This window comes from Populus trichocarpa, chromosome 1 (genome assembly GCF_000002775.5).
Source record: "Populus trichocarpa isolate Nisqually-1 chromosome 1, P.trichocarpa_v4.1, whole genome shotgun sequence".
Taxonomy (NCBI): domain Eukaryota; kingdom Viridiplantae; phylum Streptophyta; class Magnoliopsida; order Malpighiales; family Salicaceae; genus Populus; species Populus trichocarpa.
In genome coordinates this window covers 16039264-16049428 of record NC_037285.2, presented here as the reverse complement: position 1 = coordinate 16049428, position 10165 = coordinate 16039264, and the positions used below count along the sequence as shown (strand labels likewise).

At 30.1% G+C, this 10165-nt stretch overlaps 1 long non-coding RNA gene across 5 annotated transcripts; it reads left to right on the top strand.

The window, feature by feature from the left end:
* The first annotated feature begins 547 nt into the window (after positions 1-547).
* On the top strand, positions 548-2067 carry LOC7473039 (uncharacterized). Of its 5 annotated transcripts, none has more exons than XR_002984450.2 (6): positions 548-562; positions 714-922; positions 1048-1250; positions 1347-1479; positions 1593-1651; positions 1754-2067. It is a non-coding gene; the product is annotated as an uncharacterized LOC7473039 (long non-coding RNA). The 5 variants fall into 5 exon arrangements; XR_002984453.2 differs by having other exon boundaries at positions 1751-2067; XR_002984447.2 differs by having other exon boundaries at positions 1347-1651.
* Positions 2068-10165: the final 8098 nt, after the last annotated feature.

The following is a 10165-nucleotide window of genomic DNA, read 5'->3' as shown; positions in this document are numbered from 1 at the left end:
CAAATTTCAAGTTGAAAAAACTTTTATCTTGAGATAGTTATATGAATCTTTGCAAATTTCAAGTTGAAATTTTTTTTATCTTAAAATGGTTATTTTACTCTCTTGTATTGGAAAAAAAATTTCATTGGAATATAAATTAGTTAACCAAGTTAAAAATATCTTTAATTTCAACTAATAAACCCAAGAAAATATGATTTTTAAATTTATATTTGCTAAATTAATTTACTAAATTATGGATGTAATACTCTTTTAGATTTATGAATAGATATTTCTTGGTGGACAAGCGTGCCTTTTTCTTCTTCTTGTGGTTCTACCCTACTCACCAACAAGTATTAGACTTCTTGCTAATTCGCACGTAATTAATTGTACTTTTGTGTGTATATATCGATTTAACAGCGGTAGTTACTTTATTACGCCGTGAATCTCGTAAAGTGAATGCTTTTTCCCGTCCCTCTTGTTCATGGTGTTCTTACCACCCAAGGTTTTCAAGACTAAACTTCCGGAATTGCCTAGTAATAGCACACAGAAAAGGACACAGAGACCTTTGCCTACGCCTCGTAATGTAAGTTACATCCTCTGACTGACATGTCTATTTTTGTCTGTTGCAATGGTGGGTTGCATGTGAGTCGATTGGCCCAATGTTCGGCGATTTTCAGCCCATTAATAACTTGGGTTTCTCAGACAGTCGCTGTTTTCTGTCTTTCGTTTTACAGTTTGTGATTCTGTTGACCCCTCGGCCTTGAGAGAAGGGTAGGTATGAACAACAGCTGAAGATTGGCAGCTAAGAAAGCAGCTACACGCTTCATTCTACTACCCTATCAACCGATTTTCCCCTCTCTCTCACTGATTCACCTTCAGTTCTATCTCTAAAAAGATTTCTCTTCATTCCAGCAAATGTCCTCTCTTTTAACTAACCAATATGGTATGTTCTCTCTCTTATGTTACTCCCTGTGTTGATTTTTTCTAAACTTTGATAGAAAATTCATAATATGATCGCTAATGTACTTCGAGGGTTCTTATGAATGATGTTACTATGCTGTCTTGCAGTCTCTTCTGCCGTTGATGTTTCGTTCACTAGTGAGGCTGATCAGTGCACTAATGTCTCAGCCAACTGCCTCAGTCACGACTTTATTGTATTACAGCAATCTTCTTCCTAGAAACTTGAATTTAGAGCGAATGGTTAGACGTGAATTGCTCGATGAAGAAAACCATTTGTTCCATTTTCTCATCAGTTTCTTAAGATGTTTATGGTAGTTAACATAGCACAAGTTTGACCCCATATTGATTTTGTTATGCTGAAGTGAGCACCGATTAATTTTTTTTTTCTTACTCCGATTCTGTTTCAGAGTGTGTGGATCGATCTTTTACTACAGTACCTTGCTGGGATTGGTGAGTTGGTTTTTGTTATCGGAATACAGGTCAGAAATCAGAGAACTTAATACATGGGTAAAGATTTTGTACCTCTAGATGAATATCAGGGTAATTAAATCTTTTTTTTTTTTTTTTATCTTCGTTAAGTAGTACTACTCCTGCTGTAAGAATTAGGATTTTCCAGTTCATGTAACGTATTTGAGGCACTGCATGATGATTAGGGAGCAACATTGTGATGCTGTGCATGTACTAGCTTTTTGGGGACTGGAATAACACATATGTACGTGCTTTAACCGTAGTCTTGGCTCTCCGATTGAAATAAAAAAGCTATTTGCTATTTTTGCATTAATTAATGTCTTCTCTGTTCTATTTCCCATAGCAGTAATTACTGTATCTGGCCTGGTGTCTAAGACAGAGAATCTAGCCTGTAATGCAATGTGGATCATGGACCTTCAATCCTGTGCCAGGCGCAGTGAGATTTTTCGGAATCTATGTTCATTAGGTGCCGTCATAATGCCATTAGTCAAAAGATATCAAAGTTTTTACTTGAGGGTTATTGTGATGGTTATAAAGTAAAATTCTCTTATGTTTTTTTTTTTTTTGTCTACATAAATCTTTTATTTTATTTTATTTTTAGTCATCGAACTTTTACTCCTTATAATTTATTCTTTTAAGTTAAGTTAACATAGTTTTGTATGCTTGCATTTCTTTCAATTTGCATTGTCAAGCATGTACAAAGCAAAGCCTAGAGATTATTTCAGGATGGATGAGACATCGATTTTGTGAAATCAAACATTAATTATAGTTAAGAATATCAATTAAAATAAAATGGATCAACTTGCAAAAAAAAAACAACAAAACATATCTCATCAATACGTTGGTGCAAAAAACTTCAATTTAATTCCTGAAGTTTTAGTTTTTCTACTCATTTTATAGTCCCTTTGATTATGAGAGACGAAAGATAAGAAAGAAAATCGTCAAAAAATATTGAGGACAAGGCAAGTGCTTGAATGACCACATTCTAACCACCACAAGGCTAATCTTTGTTTCAATTTGTTAACCTTCTCAAGAAAAGTTCAATTAAGGTGGTATTTTCCTATAACCATGCTGGAAATAGTACATTAAGGTTCATAAATGTTTTTTGAATCGTTTAATTTCTTGTTTGTAAGAAATATTAAAGGGTATTTAAGGGTTGAAAATGAGTTTATTGAGATCTCTGTACTGTTTCAGATTTAAAACAATTTGTAAAATAAAATTTTGAAGTAAAAAAATCAAGAATGTTAATTTTTCAATCACTAGTAGTAAATTTGAACTGTGGATGACCAACATTAGACTAGTCATCTACCATAGTGGATGAACTGTCATCTATTTGAAAAAGAAGAAGAAAAAAGAATTGGACCACATCAATTCCTTTAAAAAATACTTTCCAAGCACGCGGAACTAGGCTTTTTGATGAATTGGCCAAGTGCATTGGCTTAGCTTATAGTCTCATCAGCGTTTGGTTCTTTTTTTTTCCTCTGTTTTTCATTAATTTTTTCTATTTAAATCTTGATTAATACTATCTCTTTTATTTTTTAAATTTCTTAGTATAACTTTTATTAAATGAAATTGTTTTTTTTTTAAATTTCATAATGCTTCAGAGATTATTATAATTTGTCTAAATCTTTTTCTCTTATATTTTTTTATATATAAGTTGTATTTGCATGGTGTATTTATATAAAAAGATCATTTGTTATTAGTAACGATAATTAACTTCTAAGATAAAATAAATGAAAATGTATAAAATAAAATGCATAGTCAGGGTGAAACATTTGCATTTGCATTTATTTTTTGTTTTTACTATGAAGATTAACTTTTTGTTTTAACATTTATTTAGCATTAATAATTTTTTTTTGACTTATCAGCTCATTTTTTTATTAAGTATAAATATATTTTTAATTTTATTAAAAAAATTATGATACCCAAAAACATATTCATAACACAATCACTTTCTTCTTTTGTGTTAGTAATTAATTTGAAATTCTACCCTTTATGTAAATTGGATAAAGGTTAGAATATTTCATTTGTTATTCTCGCTACCAAACCTTGTATAGTCAAAATCAATAAATAATACATAAAAAGATTTTAATTTACAAATCTAAACATATATAGATAATTTTTTTTTATTGACTAGTTTTAGAGAGAAAATTTTTATTTTTTATTATTGGATTGACTATGAGATTTCATGAAGATTATTACAAAAACTCTAAAAGGTATAGCACAGTAAAATTATTTTTTATATCCTTAAAAAAACAAGATCCCTTGAATTTAGGGGTAATTTAGTATTTTTTTCATGGTTCATTGCTACTGTATGCATGTCAAACTCCTATCATCTCCTCAGTCCAAATTTCAACGGGGTTATGCTATGATGATAGTGAGGATAGGTAGGGATGGTGGCACAGTGGAGGGAGCACTAATGGTGGCGGTGCCTGAGGAGTAGTGAGTGTTAGCTCCTCGGAAACAAGACCCGGAGTTAGGGCAATTAGGAAGTGGGGAATTTTGACCTCCCCACCTGGGAATGTGTGGTCACTTTTGGGTGTGAAATCAAATTCACAGTGTCCTAGCTTGTTTTGCATTAAATGTTTTTGATGAATATAAAATATTCTATATTTAAAATATTTTAATATAAATCTCTTATAACATTTCATAAATAATGACTTGAAAAATATAATCAAGATGGAATACGAGAAAATTACTCCAAGTATACTATTTTTTGGTCTTTTTCCAATTTCAATTAAATTTTTAAATATTACATTTTACAATCTAAAATTTAAATAACAACAACACTTTAAATGATGCTTGAAAAAAATTAATAAAAAAATTGTATTTATTTATAATACTATCATTATATTAAATTAATAATTAAAAAGCCTCTAAACCTAAAATATAACAAAAATACCACTAAAAAACCTTTCTTTCTCAACCTTTTTCTCACTGTGAACCACCATTTCTACCACATCTCTCTCCTTTTTCTTTCTTCTGCACAATAGCCTCTCCCCTTCATCATTGCAAAAACGATGCTGTCACCTTCATCCTCTAATATCCAGCCACCAAAAACACATAGCTTAATCTCCTTACAAAATCGAAGCCACCCAACAACTAAATTAGATGGTTTTTGAACAATTCAATTAGAGTTATTGAGATGACAATATATATTTAGACTATATGAAAACATGGGGAATATTGCATTAATTCTGCCATTAAGATGGAGTGAATGAATTGTTGATTGGGGAATAGACACAAGATAGCCAAAGTAGTCAAAATGAACACCTTTTCATTATTGTGAAGAATTGGCTGAACAATATGGCATGATACGACATCGATGAACAATCTATACCTTTGATTTAATTGCATAATTCCACCTATTTCTCAGTGTTTTGTGAGTAGTCTTGAAATCCAAGAATTGTCGTTAAAGGAAGGAACTGTTGAGAACTTGGAATCAAATTATGCTATTTCCATGGTTGGGCACCAACGAACCAACCCTAGCAGCATTTGGACTCCTTCCTTGCAAATCTTAATAGGATTTGCTTGTATCTTCTTGCCTAGATTCCATTCCCCCCCCCCCTTCATTCAGTTTTCTTGATTAGAAAATCAACTTACATATCTGCATCATAGATGGCCCCTTTCTCCGCCAAAACCTTTGTTCTTTACGGGCAATTTAACCTTGACTCAAACAAAAAATCATTCCTTTTCTAACCCAAAACCCAGACAATTTCACAGCCTTGACATGCCTTAGTTTAAACCCAGAATCCAGTTGGTTTGGACCATAATCATACCCAAAAACACAACCAAAACCTTGCTAAGTCCTTGTTTGATTTTGTCTTCAATCATGGATTTATGTTTGAGTTTTTCTTCTAGATTGTGTTTGATAAAGAATACATGAAAGAGGAAAGAGGATTAGCATGGAAAAAGAAAATGAGGTGTGTGGTAATAATAATTACCTCTTATGCTTTAATATATATAGGAGTATTATTATTATTATTTTATTGATTTTCAAAATTTATTTTGACACAGGTTGTAAAGTGTAATATTTTAAAAAATTGGTTGTAAAGTGAAAAAAAAACCAAACTATAGGATGCTCAAAATAATTTTTTCATATAATAATTATGGTAATAGTGGTGGAGGTGATGGTTGTAGGGTAATTGTTATGATAACGATGAAGAATTGACTGTGGTTGTAAATTAATGATGATAAAAAAAACGGAAGTGGTACCGGTGGTGGTGATGATGTTGGTAATAGCCATAACATTGTAGTGATGGTTGAAATAATTGAAAAATATTATGAGTAAATTACTATTTTAGAAAATAATTTATCAAGTTTTATGAGATTTTTTAATAAATAAAATAAATTTAAAAGTTGACTATAAAATGTTTTGCAATGAATAATTCTTCTATAAAATAGTTAGGATATATTACAATAATCATCCTGAGGAATTATAAAATTATAGTAATCATCCAAAATTTTGAGAATTTGATTAAAAAACTAACTTTTTAAGAAATCATTATAAAAACCTCATTTTATATATACCAAGAATTCCCTTGATTACTATAAAAAAATTATTTAAATTAAAAAATTAAAAAATAGGGGAAGGATATAAAAAATTGTACATGATTATTTCTTAGAACATTAACAATATTAATTTCACTATTTAATTCCAGCCATTTTGGTTTAAGTTTCTTTCTTAATACTCTCTTTAATTTTTTTTAAAAAATTAATTCAATTTTTTTTTTCAAAATAGTAAATAAAAACACTTTGGGTATTATAAGATATTTCTATATAATTTTAAACTTTTAGGAGATTTATGTAATTTCATGACATTTTCGGAGGATATTTTAATTTATCTGATATTTTACAAGAAATAAATAAAAGAAGACCAAGAAAACATTTTCCTATCAAATATTTTACACAAAACCAACTATTTGTCTATGCACTACTGTAAAACTTAATTATGTTTTTATTTCATGTTTTATCTCATATATTTTATAGAAAACATTATCCCGACTCTCCCCCAACATTTAAATATGATAATAAGTCTATTTTAAAAAATACATTTTATATCCTAATGTTTAGATAGTTGATAGCACTTTACATACCAAATCAGGAACACATGAACTCACTCAACAAAGAAGTTGTAAAATATTATAGGTTTTACATTATTATTTATTTAATTTCCAAAGTAGCTATTACAATTTTTCAACTCGTCTCTGAGGCCTTTTATCAAACTTTGCAAATGCAAGGATGTATTAATAAATCAAATGATATTCTTTTATATATTGTTGATCTTCTTCTCAAACACACTCACTATTTATATATATATATATATATATATATATATATATATATATATATATATATATATAACAAACATATATTTTTTAAATTAATTTTGTTTCAAATGATGCTTCAAAATTAATGTCCATTTATAAATAAGAAAGTTACTCTCTTCCAAAGAGGAGACAACCACGTATAGACAACCTAGTAAAATTCTCAAGCTCAAATATTTATATTTGTGTATAGGATTGTGAAGACAAAAATACCTATTTTTATGTAATAAGGATTGTTTACAAGAAGTACAGAATTGACTTAGAAATGCATAAGTATGTTGTTTTAGTATATATTTCTTTAATTAGCAAAAGCAAATTGAAGAAAAATAAACCCACTCCATAAATAATAATAATAATAATAATAATAATAATAATAATAATAGAAAACAACATTAAGTTAAAGAAACATGTTTAAATTTATAATATAAATTTAATGAAAGTCATCCTTTTTTATAATGTAAATTTATGAATAATCGGTTAATCAATTGGTCATAACAATCTCATCCATTCTCCCGAGCCAAAATGGTTGTTAACTTATATTTGGTGTTTGGTAGGCCAATGTAGCTTATGATTAGTACCCGTAAAAGGTTTTTTTTTTCTTTTTTAGTGGAGGTGGAACTCTCAAATGTTTAAATAAGTATTTTTTAGAGAGAGAAAATACAATAATATTTTAGAGAGAGATGTTCTGAAAATATATATGTAGTAGATAATGAAGATCATGAACCTTTATTCTGAAGGTCTCATGATGCATTTATAGCCCACGAATTTTGTCATTTTATGAAGAGGAAGTACTGAAGTGTAATTTCACTTTTGCGATATTTTAAACTGTATTATGAGTTGTATACCACTCATTTTATCAGCAAACAAATGGAGACCAGGTAGGCCATGGAAGACTTTAATACACTTAATGGTGTTAGTGGAGTGTAGACTTGTTTAATTAAGCCTATTCGTTGATAAATAAATCCTCTAAGATTTTATATAAAAATCTATATAATTGATGGTATTAGATTTATGTATTATGCTTGAATCCGTTGGTGTAGCAAACTGGCCATACCCAATGACAAAAATTCTCGGGCACAACACTTTTAGGAAATATGTGTCAGGCCCATCTGTTGACTTGATAGCGCACCAAGCCAAGCTACTGGTCCTGGCAACAACTGCCAAACCTAGGTTGTGCCTCGGCTTGGTGTACTGCCAAGCCCAAGTGCTAGGTCTAGCGCTATTTGTTAGACTCACACACTAGGTCTGATAGCGCAGTCCCTAAAATAGGACTGGAAATGCCAATCCTCAACATTGGATTGGTTAACGCCAGTCCCTAACATGGGTCTAGCATCGCCAAACCCAACAAAAATTAGGTTTGGGGTTGGCCAAATCTAAAAGGCTTCAAACTTATATTACATATAGGTTTAGCGATGCCAGACCCAAAAACAATTGGGTCTGGCCAACATTAAACTTGGTAATATTTGGGTCTAACTAGTGCCAAACCCAAGGTTTAGCGTTGGCCAGACCCAAACACTAATATATAGGTTTAACATTGGCTAGACCCAAATGTACTTGGGTCTAGCTAGTGGTAGACCTAGCAACCGTGGCTGGGTTTGACAATGGCCAAACACAGTGCGCTCAGGGCTTAGCACACTGCTAAGCCCAACCATGACTGGGTCTGGCTAGCGCTGGACCTAGCATGCCCGAGGCTTGGCACATTGCCAAGCCTAACCATGGTTAGGTTTGGCTAGCTCCGAACCTAGTGCATTCAGGGCTTGGCACACTACCAAACCCAACTATGGCTGAGTCTGGCTAGCATCGGACCCAACACGCCTCCATTAGGGTGTGTTTGTGTTTGGAAAAATTATACCAGTATGTTTTCTTGATCCGACATTTTTTTAGTAAAGACATATAAAGATATAGTGATAAAATCTTGGTTCATTAGACCTAGATCTAACTTAATTGTACAACAATTAGGATTCATCGAGTGATGTCCACTTTCTCTTTCTCTTTCTTTTAAAACCCCATCTCTTCCTAGAATTTCAATTTTTTTTTTTCAAGTTTGGATGTTAAAAATATCATAGGGTCTATAAGATAAAAGAATAAAGGAAGGAGAATAAAAGGAAAATAAAGAAAAAGAAAAACATTAGTTATGATTTTCTAGGCTTTTATCAAAATTTAAATATGGTTTTCACCTAATATATAAAAAGTGTAATTTTTTAAAGATTGCACAGTACATGTAGTGCCTAATATAATAGCCCGAAGTTCTAACAAAAGAAACCCAACATGGTAGCTTATTTACTGCTATGTTTTAGCCTATGGACAACTTTTTTCATTTTTTCTACATGCCAAGTTCTTTTACATGGCGGTGAATGCCAAATGATAGATAGTGTAAGGACGATCAAGGCATGACAATTGGATTTAATTGATAGTATTATAGAATTTGAACCCCCTCCCGTATCACAACACCTTTCAAATTCAAGTTAATAATAACAAAATGAAAGTTTCAAAAATCCCTTTTCCTAACCTGATAATTGTTTGGGATAAATGAGAAAGTTAATTTAAAATAGAGTTACCTTTTTATTATATATTCAGAACAACTCTTTGTTTTTTAAAACTCTCATTTATTTTTCTTTAGTCAAATAATTTTGATACTTTATACGTATGTTCTTGAGAGCATTACGTTTATAAATTTGATTTACTATTTATTCTTATTTGTGCTATTGATAGTAAGATATGGAGTAGAATTGAAAAACAATATTGCAATATTCAAACTACAAGCAATATATGGAAGATAATAACTATTTTAAAGACAAATGATTGATAATTTCTTCAATCTATATCTTGAAATTCATATTTTATCAATAAATAATTTAAGTTGAATTCTTTTAAATATTGATTTGTATATGTTTTTTATATATACAAAAACTTATTATCAGGTTAACTTTGATACTTCTTCGATCAAAAACTTTTTCAAGTTCAAGGTAGTCAGATAATATCTTTTGCTTTCACCTCTTAAAGTCAAATATACTAAAATCTTACTAGAGAAGATGGTGGAATCTTCAATATTAAAATAGTACTTGCTAAAACAAAAGATCTTGTTATATTAGATCATGCATCGTAAAAGGTGATGGTGAAATCTTTACTATTAAAGTAGTACGTACTTGCTGAAGCAACACTAGTTAGGATAAACAATTATTGAGTTAAAGTCATAATAAAACCTATATAAAAAACAACTAAATATATTTATAAATAAATATTTTGGCTTCTAGAAAGTAAAGCAAGTAATGTAATAAAGTAAACTTGTAAAAAAAATAACTTAATAAACAAAAGTATTGAATTTATGTAAGATAAATTAATCATTTTTGTTTGTTTTAGTTCAATAAAATATCCTTATTAACATGCATCATATCATAATTTTTTTAAATAATTAAATAAAAAGCATGAAC